This window comes from Salvelinus fontinalis, chromosome 33, assembly GCF_029448725.1.
Source record: "Salvelinus fontinalis isolate EN_2023a chromosome 33, ASM2944872v1, whole genome shotgun sequence".
Taxonomy (NCBI): Eukaryota; Metazoa; Chordata; class Actinopteri; order Salmoniformes; family Salmonidae; genus Salvelinus; species Salvelinus fontinalis.
This window is the reverse complement of record NC_074697.1, coordinates 47,566,769-47,580,051: the sequence shown is the minus strand read 5'-3', so window position 1 is coordinate 47,580,051 and position 13,283 is coordinate 47,566,769. Positions and strand designations below refer to the sequence as shown.

Genomic DNA, 13,283 nt, shown 5'->3' with positions numbered 1-13,283 from the left:
TTGGACTCACCTTGTTGTGCTGTGCTCACTTGAACAGGGAGGTGGCATGGCGGGCAAATGTTGGTGGCATTCGTGAGCAAATTTTGTCACCAAAGTCTGGCATTCTCTGGATTTATGGAATTCTCAGTTTTGAACTCACTGAAGTCAAGTTTTCGCAGTTCCGAGTAAACAGTTGTTTTGAGCACCGCACAAATCATGCTTTATTGACAGCATGGCCAATGTTGAATGTTTATCATTTTAAACTTGGAAAAGAGACACTTAATCCCAGATTTGGGACCACACAGCCACTCCTCTGAATAGTAGGCTAGTGATTGCTTTGCAATGCTTGCAGTTAGCCACGGTCACTGATTCCTTCTAAACCACTCATTGTTGAATTTGCGATTTCCTACTTGTTGTGTGATGTTTATGTCCAATGGCCGGTGAGCACCGATACGTTTTTTCTATGCTTTCTCTTCATTATTTATCTTCATATGGAAAGGATTAAAAAGGATTTGCCAGTAGACTGTCGACTTGATTCATGATGATGACTGCTAGCTAAGATTTTGAAGGTATGATGTTGACATGATCAGTCCAAAGCTACTGTTGATATAACGTGATTTGACGTAATTTTATCTGTGGCCAATGACCTTGAGCCTTCTTGGATGGACACTTCTAATGTAACTCTATGGCAACACCCAAAGGGGCTTGAATTTTTGAGGTCTACCCTTAGACTTGGCGGTGACGTACAGTGGTTCCTCCTTTAAAAGTTACGAGCTTATGCCGTGACCGTTAGTGGTAGATGATGGCATTTTGTCATTGCATCACACTATCACAAGGAGGAGTTAAAAATCTGAATTATCGGTAGTCTAAACTGTGGAGGCGTTTTCAGTCTGAGAGTCTCTCTTCTCTGGCTCTAGAGTCCTGCATCAGGGAACAACAACAAAAAACTGTTGGTGGTCCTGTAGTTAAGAGAGAACTTGGGTAAATACAATGGGGGAATTTCACTTGACATGTGGACTGACGATTTTCGAAAAATAGGCACAGTGGGCTTTTGGTTTCTCTCCCTCTAAAAACAGAAATAAATCAGTCTAACAAACTGGCTTTATTTACAAATTAGTAACAATGTCTCACCCCATGTTCAAGAATGGCGTTTTCCCCTTTATTCAGATTACAACCGCTCGCTTTCGGTAATTTGACAAATAAATAATCTCCAAAATATCGTTCTTTTTTTATTTAATCCACCAGAAAAGACAGAACAAATAATACAACAAATATTGTGGTTAAATACACTTCATCAATTGGAACCTTTATCAAGTGGAAGGGGGAAAAGTAAGGAACTTGTCTGTCAGCCCTGCATTAAAGACCAACATTGGTTAAAGAAAATTGTGATTAATAAAAATATATACCATACATGGTTTATGAATTGACACGCAATTTTCAGTTTATTTTAATCTACTGCAGCCCTAAAACCTATGGGTTTAACCGTCTGAATTAAAGATTATATTGAAGATCGAAGCTGCCTCTTAATGAGTTCTAAGAGCCGATCTGTTATCCAATGATTATTATTAAAATTATATGAAAGGCCCTTAGATATTCTGTGTTTTTATTTACAGTAGTGATGGACAGCTGGAGGCATTTTGTTTTTCTCAAGCATAGCAGGCTGTGAATTCTGCAAACAACGTTTCCAGGATGGGCTATTAGCAGGACAACAGACTTTTCAACCTTTACAAATGGATAGTCTAATAGCTCAGCTACTGTAGGTGTGAGAGAAAAAAATCCCCCTCAACTTGCAATGTATTAAGTACTCTAAAGTTGTACATTTCTAACTCTAAACCTCAAGCAACCGAAAGCATATACTGTACAGTATTTATGTTTTTGTTAATAAAATAATGATAAAAATACTCTTTCAAAATGCAGAAGTGTATTTCAACTATCAGCAGGACAATAGGGAATAAATATCACTGAATGATAGAGGATGGGGACTGGTCTTGATAAATCAATCAGATTTTTATTTGAAAATGTTAGGATTATTTTAGCAGTTGAGGCCTACTCCCAACCGGTCCCATTCTACAGCGCCATATTTTCCTAACTGAAACCCTTAATTTAATCTCTTTAGCCTTGATTGTAAAATGAATCAGTTGATGCATTGGTCCAGAGCCAGGTGGTGTTGGCGGAGAGTCACTCGTCATTGGTGGAGAGTGAGGCGGCATTGGCGGAGAGTCACTCGTCATTGGTGGAGAGTGAGGCGGCATTGGCGGAGAGTCACTCGTCATTGGTGGAGAGTGAGGCGGCATTGGCGGAGAGTCACTCGTCATTGGTGGAGAGTGAGGCGGCATTGGCGGAGAGTCAGGCGGAGAATGACGCGTTGAAGAGGGCGAGGAACAAGATGGAGTCACAATCCATGCCAGGCACACCTGTGAGCTCTGGAACTCCACCTCCTGTTTGTGGACTCTGCAAACAACGTGTCCTTGATAGGCTGGAAGCCTTGACCACCCTTGATGGGATATCAGCAGGACAATAAACTCTTGCCGAGTTTAGGGACTTTAAATGTACAGTATTAGAAGATGTTTACAAGGCATGTCCCATATGTTTTGCATAGCCCACCAAATACATTGTTTTCTAACCACATCTGGATGGATCCATATTACTATGGGAATAAATATCACTGTTAGTAGTTGATGTTACTCTTCCATAACACAGACCCCCAAAGCAAATCAGGCGGAGAAAAATAGGGGACAAATCGTAGATGTTATGCTGAGAGGTAGATGTTCATTCTCCCCTGTCCTCAGTGATTCTCTCCACAGAACAAAGGGGCAGGGGGTAATTTATAACCCCCATCCCAAGCCTGTAGTTGACAAATTAGAATTCCCAAGCCTGTAGTTGATAAACTGCAATTCCTTGCAGTAAAATTGGGCCAATGGCCAGATTACAAGTATCCTGTTTCAGGCTCAATGTATAGACAAATTCGTCCCATGTCTCTGACCCATTGATCATTAATTCCCTATTACAGAAAAAAACACTATTTCCATTGATCGTTAATTCCTTCTTGACGTTTAGTCTTCTGCGTTGTGTATTATCTTAAAATATTCTTACATCACTGAATGACAGCATGGGGATTGGTCTTTATAAATCAATCAGATTTTTATGTGGAAATCAAAGGATTATTTTGCTTTTCACTCGCAGTTACTTAGTAGCTTAGGCCTACTCCTGACCGGTCACATTGTACAGCGCCATATTTTCCTAACTGAAACCCTTAATTAAATCGATTTAGCCGTGATTGTAAAATGAATCAGCTGATGCATTGTTCCAGAGCTAGGTGGTATTGGCGGAGAGTCACTCATCATTGATGGAGAGTCAGGTGGCATTGGCGGAGATATATACCAGTTTCATTTAAGGACCAAAAAATTGACAGCTGTGCCATATAGATTGCAAAATAGTTGGGAAGAGATTTTCGATGTACCGATTCCATGGCACTTGGTTTATGAATTGACACGCAAAACGATGCCGGATTCAAAACTCTGAATTTTATTTAAATTATTATACAAAATTCTTGCAACCAATAAAATTGTATATATATGGGGGATACAACCTTCCCAGTTCTGCAGATTCTTTAAAAGCTAGAAGCCGCCTCTTAATGAGTTCTGAACTGTGAACCAACGATTATTATCATTATTATTAACCCTGCATTAAATGTATATAAAAGCCCCTTATATGCTGTGTTTTTATTTAGGGTAGTGATGGACAACTGGAGGCATTTTGAAAACATGTTTTCAAACACTTGTTTTTCACAAGGGCTAATCGCAGGACAATAGATACAATGTGGTCCAAAAACACCTCTCTGACATAGGGTCCAGCATATCTCTTGATGATGTCATTGAATGTCTCGCCAGCTTGATCAATGCCTGGGCCTGGGCCTGCAGCAATCAAAGTTCTTTGTTTGTCAGACGAATCATTGGGTCGAAACTACAGAACAGTACAAAACAAGAAAGCACACATGGTTAATGTTCTGGGATTTTTTTAAATATATAAATACAAAATGTCTTACAGAGCCTTTCCATAAGTCCTCTCAAGTTTCTTCAGTTGTCTTCTGACTGTGATGAGAGTGATGTTGATGTTGTGCCGTGATGCCAGCAGATTCCAGATTGCCTTTGCCGATCGTTCATCATCTTCAATCATCAGTGAGTCGATGGCTTGAATAGTCTCGCTGGAAATGGAATACAATGTAAAAATGTGCAGCATACAGTAAAGACCAGCAGTCGATTTATTTAAGCATTATTTTCATCTTTATTCGGCCTACTTTACAGTATTGTAGCCTACTGTACCTGTTCATTTTCCTGGGCATTCACGTTCGGTGTAGCACAGGCGAATAGCACTGTCCGTGACCATAATCCCCAAGTCTAACAGTATTTTACTGACATGTTTAATTATTCAAGGATCCTTTCACTTCTCTGTGCTGGAGTTCTTTTAAGAATACAAAAGAGGCCATCCACCCTTGATGGGCTAGCAGCAGGACAATAGACTCTTACAGAGTCCACCAAATGTATTGTTTTCTGGATGGATCCATAACAAATTACTATGGGGATAAATATCACTGAATGACAGAAATATTGGAATAAAGTAGCCTAATGAAAGGCAACAAATTGTTGCTTACTGAAACACCCAAAGTCATCCAATTGTTATAATAGGATTTGGAGCAATAGCCTACCTGCGTGTGGTCAACTATTTCAGCATCGTTTCACGCTGCTCTGAGACAAGCATGGGGACTTGTCTTGATAAATCAATTAGATTTTTTATTGTCACTAAATCTCCATTTGGGTATTGGTTAGCCTACAATTAGGGTGTGGAAATGTTAGGATTATTTTGCTCTCCACTCGCAGTCACTTAGTAACCTACTCCCGACCGTTCATGTTGTACGGCGCCATATTTTCCGGAAACCCTGAGGGTTTAATTTGTCCTTTTTCTTGGAATAGAAACACCATACTATTAATCTAATTAATTAACTTCTTATGGCTGCAGGGCGGTGCCGGTACATTTATGACAACAGTCCGTCCAAGTGCAGGGCGCGAAATTCAAAAGATATATTTTTTTAAATATTTAACTTTCACACATTAACAAGTCCAATACAGCAAATGAAAGGTACACATCTTGTGAATCCAGCCAACATGTCCAATTTTTAAAATGTTTTACAGCGAAAACAGCACGTATATTTATGTTAACTCACCACCAAATACAAAAAAGCACAGACATTTTTCACAGCACAGGTAGCATGCACAAAGCCAACCTAACTAACCAAGAACCAACCAAACTAACCAACAAACAACTTCATCAGATGACAGTCTTATAACATGTTATTCAATAAATCTATGTTTTGTTCGAAAAATGTGCATATTTCAGGTATAAATCATAGTTTACATTGCAGCTACAATCAGAAATTGCACCGAAAGCAGCCATAATAATTACAGACATCAACGTCAAATACCTAATTACTCATCATAAAACATTTCTGAAAAATACATAGTGTACAGCAAATGAAAGACAGGCATCTTGTGATTCCAGCCAATATTTCCGAATTTATTAAGTGTTTTACAGCGAAAACACAATATAGCCTTGTATTAGCTTACCACAATAGCGAGAAACACATGCCATTTCCCAGTAGCAAAAGGTTAGCGATCGTAACAAACAAGCAAAAGATATATAATTTTTGACTAACCTTGATATTCTTCATCAGATGACAGTCCTATAACATCAGATTATACATACACTTATGTTTTGTTCGAAAATGTGCATATTTAGAGCTGAAATTAGTGGTTATACATTCTGCTAACGTAGCTACTATTTCCCACAACGTTCGGATATTTTTCTGACACTTTTTCTGACACACATATTCTGACCAAATGACTATTCATAAACATAACTAAAAAATACATGTTGTATAGGAAATGATAGATCCATTAGTTCTTAATGAAATCGCAGTGTTAGGATTCTAAAAAATAACTTCATTACGACATCCACTTCGGTATAGCTAGAGTACCCAAACGTTGGGCGCCGACGACTAGTTCACATGCACGACAGATATATGAAATAGCATCATAAAATGTTTCTTACTTTTGCTGATCTTTCATCAGAATGTTGGACAAGGGGTCCTTTGTCCAGAACAGTCGTTGTTTGGATTTAGAACGGCCACTTTCCCTCTCGATTTAGCAAGCGCACTAGCCAAGTGGCACGAATCGCTCCATCGTCAACAAAGTCAGAGAACGGAACACGGCAAAACTCCGGAAAATATTTTCAATAATCTGATTAAACTATATTGAAAAAACATACTTTACGATGATATGGTCACATGTATCAAATAAAATCAAAGCCGGAGATAGTAGTCACCTATAACGGCAGCTAAACAGAAGGCAAATCCGGTTACCACCTCGCGCTCTCCAGAAAACCGGAAATGGGGGACACGTCATACAAAGAGCTTGTATTCCACTTCAGACCAAGATAAACACTACATTTTTTCTCTCACCGCCTCTTGACATCCAGGGGAAGGTGTATGACGTGCATGTATACTCATACGTATCATGCCCATTTATAGGCAGGAAGTAGAACAGAGCATCGATTTCAGACTTTCCACTTCCTGGTCAGGAAGTTTGTGCCAAATGAGTTCTGTTTGACTCACAGATATAATTCAAACGGTTTTAGAAACTAGAGAGTGTTTTCTATCCAATAGTAATAATAATAAGCATATTGTACGAGCAAGAATTGAGTACGAGGCCGTTTGAAATGGGCACCTTTTATCTGGCTACTCAATACTGCCCTTGCAGCCCAAACAGGTTAAGCTACATTTCTTAAAATCAATCCCATATACTATGTTCTTACAAAAAAAGGTTTTAAATTCTCTAGTACAGCCAATATTAAAAAGAGTCAAAATGTTTTTCAAAGATGCCCTTTGGTGGTCAAACTAGCACTAACTGGCATTAATGGCAACAATGGCTGACACTTAAATAACGTGCCATAGAATTCTGCGGCAGCCTGCAAGCTGTGCTTCAGTACGACGCAACTTTTGAAGGAAGAACCACTGTACTGTCCCCACGAGTGACAGAACACTGAGCTAATCATGGCGCAACTAGAGAACATTACCAACCTGCATTTTGGAGCTGCCTTTTTTTGCAAACTGTTTGCAAACTGATATGTGACACATGCCAAAATAACATGCAAAACAGGTAAGCCCCCCCCCCCTAAAAAAAAAAAATGTTTTATTATCATTTTTATTTTTTTGCAAAAAATGTGGGGCACAAAACAGGCTCTGCCCCACCTGTCCTGAATGACGGGTCGCCACTGAGTGTTGCGGTTCTTGACACACTAACCTGTGCGCTTGGCACCTACTACCATACCCCATTCAAAGGCTCTTAAATATTGTGTCTTGCGCATTCACCCTCTGAATGGCACACATACACAATCCATGTCTCAATTGTCTCAAGGCTTAAAAATCCTTATTTAACCTGTCTCCTCCCCTTCATCTACACTGATTGAAGTGGATTTAACAAGTGACATCAATAAGGGATCACAGCTTTCACCTGCATTCATCTGGACAGTCTATGTCATGGAAAGAGCATGTGTTCTGTTTTGTATACTCAGTGTATATTTGAGCTGCCAGTTCGCTATAGGCTCAGGACCACATAATTGTATTTGCTGGATGATGGGGGGTATTGTGAAGGGGTTGTGACAGCTCATTCAACTAGACCCAGGTTCAAATAGTGTTTGTTTTCTTTCAAGTACTCTGTACGTTTGATTGAGCCTGCCTGCAGTGCCGGATGGGTGGTGTTTGCACTTTTGGGACTATGCCATTGGTTCCATTGTGCCACGGAAACTCAATCAAGTGCGGTGAATACTATTCGAACTCAGGTATGACTTGATACACCTTCAAGATCGCAAATTTTCTCACTGTCGTGTGCAGTCGATTGTTTAAGTTTCTAGGCTCAGCTCGGGGTGATGTTTCCCCCTGGTACAGATATATGACCAGCTTTCTCTCCCCCAATCCTAATCTTAACCATTTTTGGAGATAATGCACCTGGCATGGGTAGAGTAAGGTTCTATTTGTGTGGTGGGTGGTGGGGGGTCATGGAACACTGGCAATACTCAGCTGAAGTTATCTACACCCAACCAGACTCCTGGCAATGGAAAAAAGGGGAGCCTGTTTTTAGAGATACAGGAATGCTGCATTTCTTCATAGCTTGAAATTCAATATTTCATAGAATTGTCTGTGGTATATTGCAAAAGGTAGTTCCAATTTTCCTGTGATTTCAATAAATGCTTTGGACATTGGTGTATGTCAGTAGATGGGTAGAGCGTTCACAAACAGTGGTGAATTATGCAACATTAGGAGTTAGACGCATCAACACCACAAATACCCTGTCAAGCACATCCGTGGTGAGAGAGAGTTCAAACTTGGACAACTGTGACTGACCCAAAATTAAGAAAAGCGTTGACAAATGTACAGACTCGGTGAGCATGGCCTTGCTATCGAGAGAGGCAACAGCAATACTATTAAACCCAACCAAATCATGAGAAAACAGAAATATAATGAATTGACACATTGTAAAGAATCAACAAAAATGGCACAAACTGGAATGTTATTTGGCCTTACACAGAGAAATACACTGTGACTGACCACAAATGAGTTTTGACTATGCACAAACTCAGTGAGCATGGCAATGCTATTGTAGGCAGACCTGGCACTCAATTTTATTTATTTGGACTAGACAAGTCAGTGTCAGTTAAGAACAATGACGGCCTACCAGGGAACAGTGGGTTAACGGCCTTGTTCAGGGGCAGAATTACAGATTTCTACCTTGTCAGCTCAGGAATTCGATCCAGCGACCTTTCAGTTCCTGGCCCAGCTCTCACACCACTAGGCTACCTGCCGGCTACCTGTTTTCCCTCAAGAGAAGACTGGCTATGTGCCCACTGCACGTTAATGAGCGCAAACCGAGCTGCACTTCCTAACCTCCTGCCAAACCTCCATATATATTAGGTGAAATACCACAGTGTGCCACCACAACAGCAAGATTTGTGACCTGTTGCCACAAGAAAAGGGCAAGCAGTGGAGCACAAACACCATTGTAAATAAAACCTATATTTGATCTATTTATTTTCCCTTTCGTACTTCAACTATTTGCACATTGTCACAACACTTTACAGAGCCAATAGTATATATTATTTTTAAACTTTTGTGAGTGTAATGCTTACTGTTCGTTTCTGATTGTTTATTTCCCTTGGAGAGATAGTTAGAGAGAGATCCCCCCCCCCCCCCCCCCCCTACATTATTGATTCATTTCAGGGTTTTACTACCGTGATTGATGGGCCAGCTCTTAATTAAAATGTTCTGCAGTTTTCTTTCATCATTTTTTTTATTTTACTTTTATTTATTCAGGGTGGGTCACCATTGAGACCAGGGTTTTATTTACAAGGGAGTGCTACGAACATGAACGTATGCGATACAATTTAATACAACGTCATGTAAAATAACAATAGCAATACAATAAGACATATCCGAACGAACACAACTCTCACATATCACCTCCCTTGAACTCAATCTAAACTGTCCAATGGAGACCAACGAGTCCAACTTCAAGGTGGCCTGAAGGCTATTCCATGAGCTGGGGGCATAAAAACTAAAAGCTCAGTGGGGACCCACGGGACCTCCAGAACCATCCAATCCAGAGAGTGGGTCTGAAAATAGCGGGATCTCCAATCAATACATGAGCTGAGGTAGTTAACCGGGTCACCAACTGAGAATGTTTTTCCCCACTTCTACAGAGTCTCCTAATAATGTTGGCTATTGGGGAGATAAATATTCAATTACTTTCCCTCCCTTTCACACTCATCAATCAACAAGGGAGAGCTAGCCGAGAAATGATGGGCCGCATTTAATTAAGCCGAGAGGCCCACTCCTCTCTGTTGCCGGGGGTGTTGAGACCTATTAATTGAATCCAGAATGTTTGTTTATTCGTTTCCAAGCTCTCTCTCTCTTGAACCCCCGCCGTGTAATATAAAACTGGCCCGTGAAATGCTACTCCTTAATAAGCCCAAGTTTGGGTGGGGAAAGCGTCCGTCTGGCTGCAATGGTAGAGCGCTTCCACGACCAGGCTGCTGCGAGCAATGACATAATTTGCATTTATATTGTGCCTTCCCGCGTGGCACCGCGTAACCACCAGCAGAGGTGTCAACTCGAGGGCAGGAAGGTAACATGCGTGGCCTGTTTAATAAGTTAATGAATGGAGAGGATTTGCATTTATAGAGAGTGTCACTGTGCTCTGACTCAGGGCCCGAAAGGCCCCTTCTTTCTCTCTTTCTGTCTGTACTCTTCTTCTTTAACATGCAGTCCAGGAGCTCACCTGCTTGCATACGTTCAAAGCTTTCGCCGCTCTCTCCCTCCATCTAGTACTGATGAGTTTGTCGACTAAAGGGAACAATTATAATGTGCTCTGATTCAGTGACCTCAGATATGATGCAGAGAAGGCTAGGAAAACGCCTCATTCTATTATCCCTATTCTCTGATCAGTATGGCACGAAGTGGTGCGTGCACTGAAAACTCCAGCGAGATGGAATGGGGGAGAGGCCATATAAGATGAATCAAGTGTAAAGGAAACTGGTTCGATCGTACAACAGGTAGAGTAACTGTTGTTGCCATGGTGACAGGATGGTCGGTGGCAGTGTGATGTGTCGTCCTCTTTGAGGTCTCTGGTGTTCCACTTTATGTCATAATGGAGGAACGCCACTTCGTACTGGGAAACTAATTCATCTCCCGGTCACCAGTCAACACAAAAGCCATCCCAATAGGAGTATGACAGAGCTATTTCACTGTTTGCCTTGTGTTCCATCTATATTTCTCTATATCAGACAGTGTGCTTTTTCTCTCTCGACTTTAGTATAAAGCTCACTACAAACCGGGGTTTGATCCCGGGCTGTGTCGTAGCCGGCAGCGACCGGGAGACCCATGAGGCGGCGCACAATTGGCCCAGCGTCGTCCGGGTTAGGGGAGGGTTTGGCCAGCTGGGATGTCCTTGTCCCATCGCGCTCTAGTGGGCTGGGCGCATGCACGCTGACTTCGCATTGGTGCGACTGGCTTCCAGGTTAAGCAAGCAGTGTGTCGAGAAGCAGTGTGGCTTGGCGGGGTGGTGTTTCGGAGGACGCATGGCTCTCCACCTTCGCCTCTCCCGAGTCCGTACGGGAGTTGTAGCGATGGGACAACCAATTGGATATCACAAAATTGGGTAGAAAAAGGGGTAAGAAAATATCCCAATTTGTGCCATCCGTAAGAAACCTACATACAGACCATATATTGTGTTCCATACAGGTTATAGAAAAGAGCAGAAGCTCTGAAGTCTCCATTCAGAACCCAGTCCTACCTACTTACAGGTTATGGTAAATGTGCTCTTTTAGCATTTCTCCAGTAGGTTTTCTCAAGGAGAAAGTCCCGCAATTCTAAGTCAAAGATAATGAAACAAAAAAACTTTACTAAATACTACAGTAATATCTGCAAAAACACTACAGCAAATATTACAGTATACTACCGTCCACAAAAACACTACAGTAAATACTACAGTGTACTACAGTCTGTAAAAACACGACAGTAATTACTATTGTATTGTGGCAGACCAGGGGGTTTGATCAAAACGTTTACACTGATCAGACACGGACACAAGTGTGATAGCTCAGTGTGATAGCTCAGTGTGATAGCTCAGTGTGATAGCTCAGTGTGATAGCTCAGTGTGATAGCTCAGTGTGATAGCTCAGTGTGATAGCTCAGTGTGATAGCTCAGTGTGATAACACAGTTTATTAAAACAAAGAAAAATAAAAGAATAGGTCTCCTCCAGGTTACCGTCTTCTGGGTTCCGGGGTATTGCTGTCTCCTTTGGGGGATTTTATTTCTTTTTTTACTGACCGTGAGGGAGACTATACGGAAGGAACCTCTCTCCATGAGAAAAACCCCTGTGTGCTACCCTTCTGGCAACTTTATGGGATTCGTACGGTTGGTGAGCAATCAGCCCTTTGATTACTCACCAGTCCCAATTAGTCCTGGCCGGATGGCCCGTCGAGACCTGGCACGTCCAGCAGTGGGAGCCATCGCCGCGTGATGTAGACTCCATCTGTCACCAGGCCTCGACGAATTTCCCCCTGGTGGCTAGTCTGTAGTACGCCACAGTATATACTACTCTTTTTTTACTACAGTATTTATACTATAGTAAATGGTAAATACTACAGTATTCAGTCTGTAAAAACACCACAGTGAATTGTCATGACTTTACTTTTCATTAATCTAATAACTGTTATTTATTTAATCAACTAACTCTATTACATCAACAAACAGTCATCTTATTAATCATTAACTCTTATCATATCATCATTCTGAACATAACCTCATGCATGTCGTAACCTCATGCATCTGCAAAAAACCCAGCCTTACTCATGATTCAGTACTACACAAATTGGTTTACATATTTATTTACTAGCTAACTAAATAATAACACAGAATAAACATATACCCTTTACATGAGACAAAGGTCCCTAGTGGACTGACACAATATGACGGCTTGTTACAACAGAGATGGAGAGCGAGAGAGAGAAAAATACACTTATCGTCCATATATATCAGTACTATTCTCACAGTAATCATATAGTTTGCTTGGTTGTTGGCATTTCAGCTACAAGCTGTATGGCTCTTATTGTCCGAAAAGGGTCTCCCCTTTCCCGTCTTCTACTGTTATTCACTCTGGAAGATAGCTAGCCAGCCGTGTCAACGATTACCATTGGTGATGAGCGTAGTAGGATAGTCTCACTTAGATTCGCTTTTCTAGATATTTGAATAGCTAATCAGCTGTCTCAGTGATTGGCTGAGAGGGGACTTTGTTTTCCCCCTCGTGTTGGTATTCAGGATTCTGACCACAATGGACATGAGCTGCAGCTCGCCGTCTCTCTGGTCTAAAGGAAGGTGAGTTCATTTCTTCACCTCGTGTTGAGGTTCAAAGTTCCAACCATATCAAACGTGTAGCTCCCGCCTCACGTTTCCTGGTCTCTGAGATGCAGCATTTAAACCACTTTAGACGTGGGCTGCAACTCCCCATCTTTCCTGGTCTAAAATGTTAACTCTCGGCCAGTCCTTTTAAGCACTCTGGTCGAACAGGACGTTTACATCAGGCTGACACGCTCTTCTGTCCTCACTCGAGGCGTGGCTACTTACCGTGCAAAGGATAGGGTTGCAAGTTATCTATTATCTCCTAAAATCTCCTTCCTATCTTCACAAAAATACTTT

General features: G+C 41.3%; 1 protein-coding gene and 1 non-coding gene across 2 annotated transcripts in view; both read left to right on the top strand.

Annotated features, from left to right (window-relative positions):
• grik4 (glutamate receptor, ionotropic, kainate 4) overlaps positions 1-13,283 on the top strand; it is a 438,773-nt gene that overhangs the window by 396,834 nt on the left and 28,656 nt on the right. The gene's annotated exons all lie outside the window — the stretch shown is intronic.
• Positions 11,397-11,449, top strand: LOC129832584 (U7 small nuclear RNA). Its single transcript, XR_008755968.1, has one exon. It is a non-coding gene; the product is annotated as a U7 small nuclear RNA (small nuclear RNA).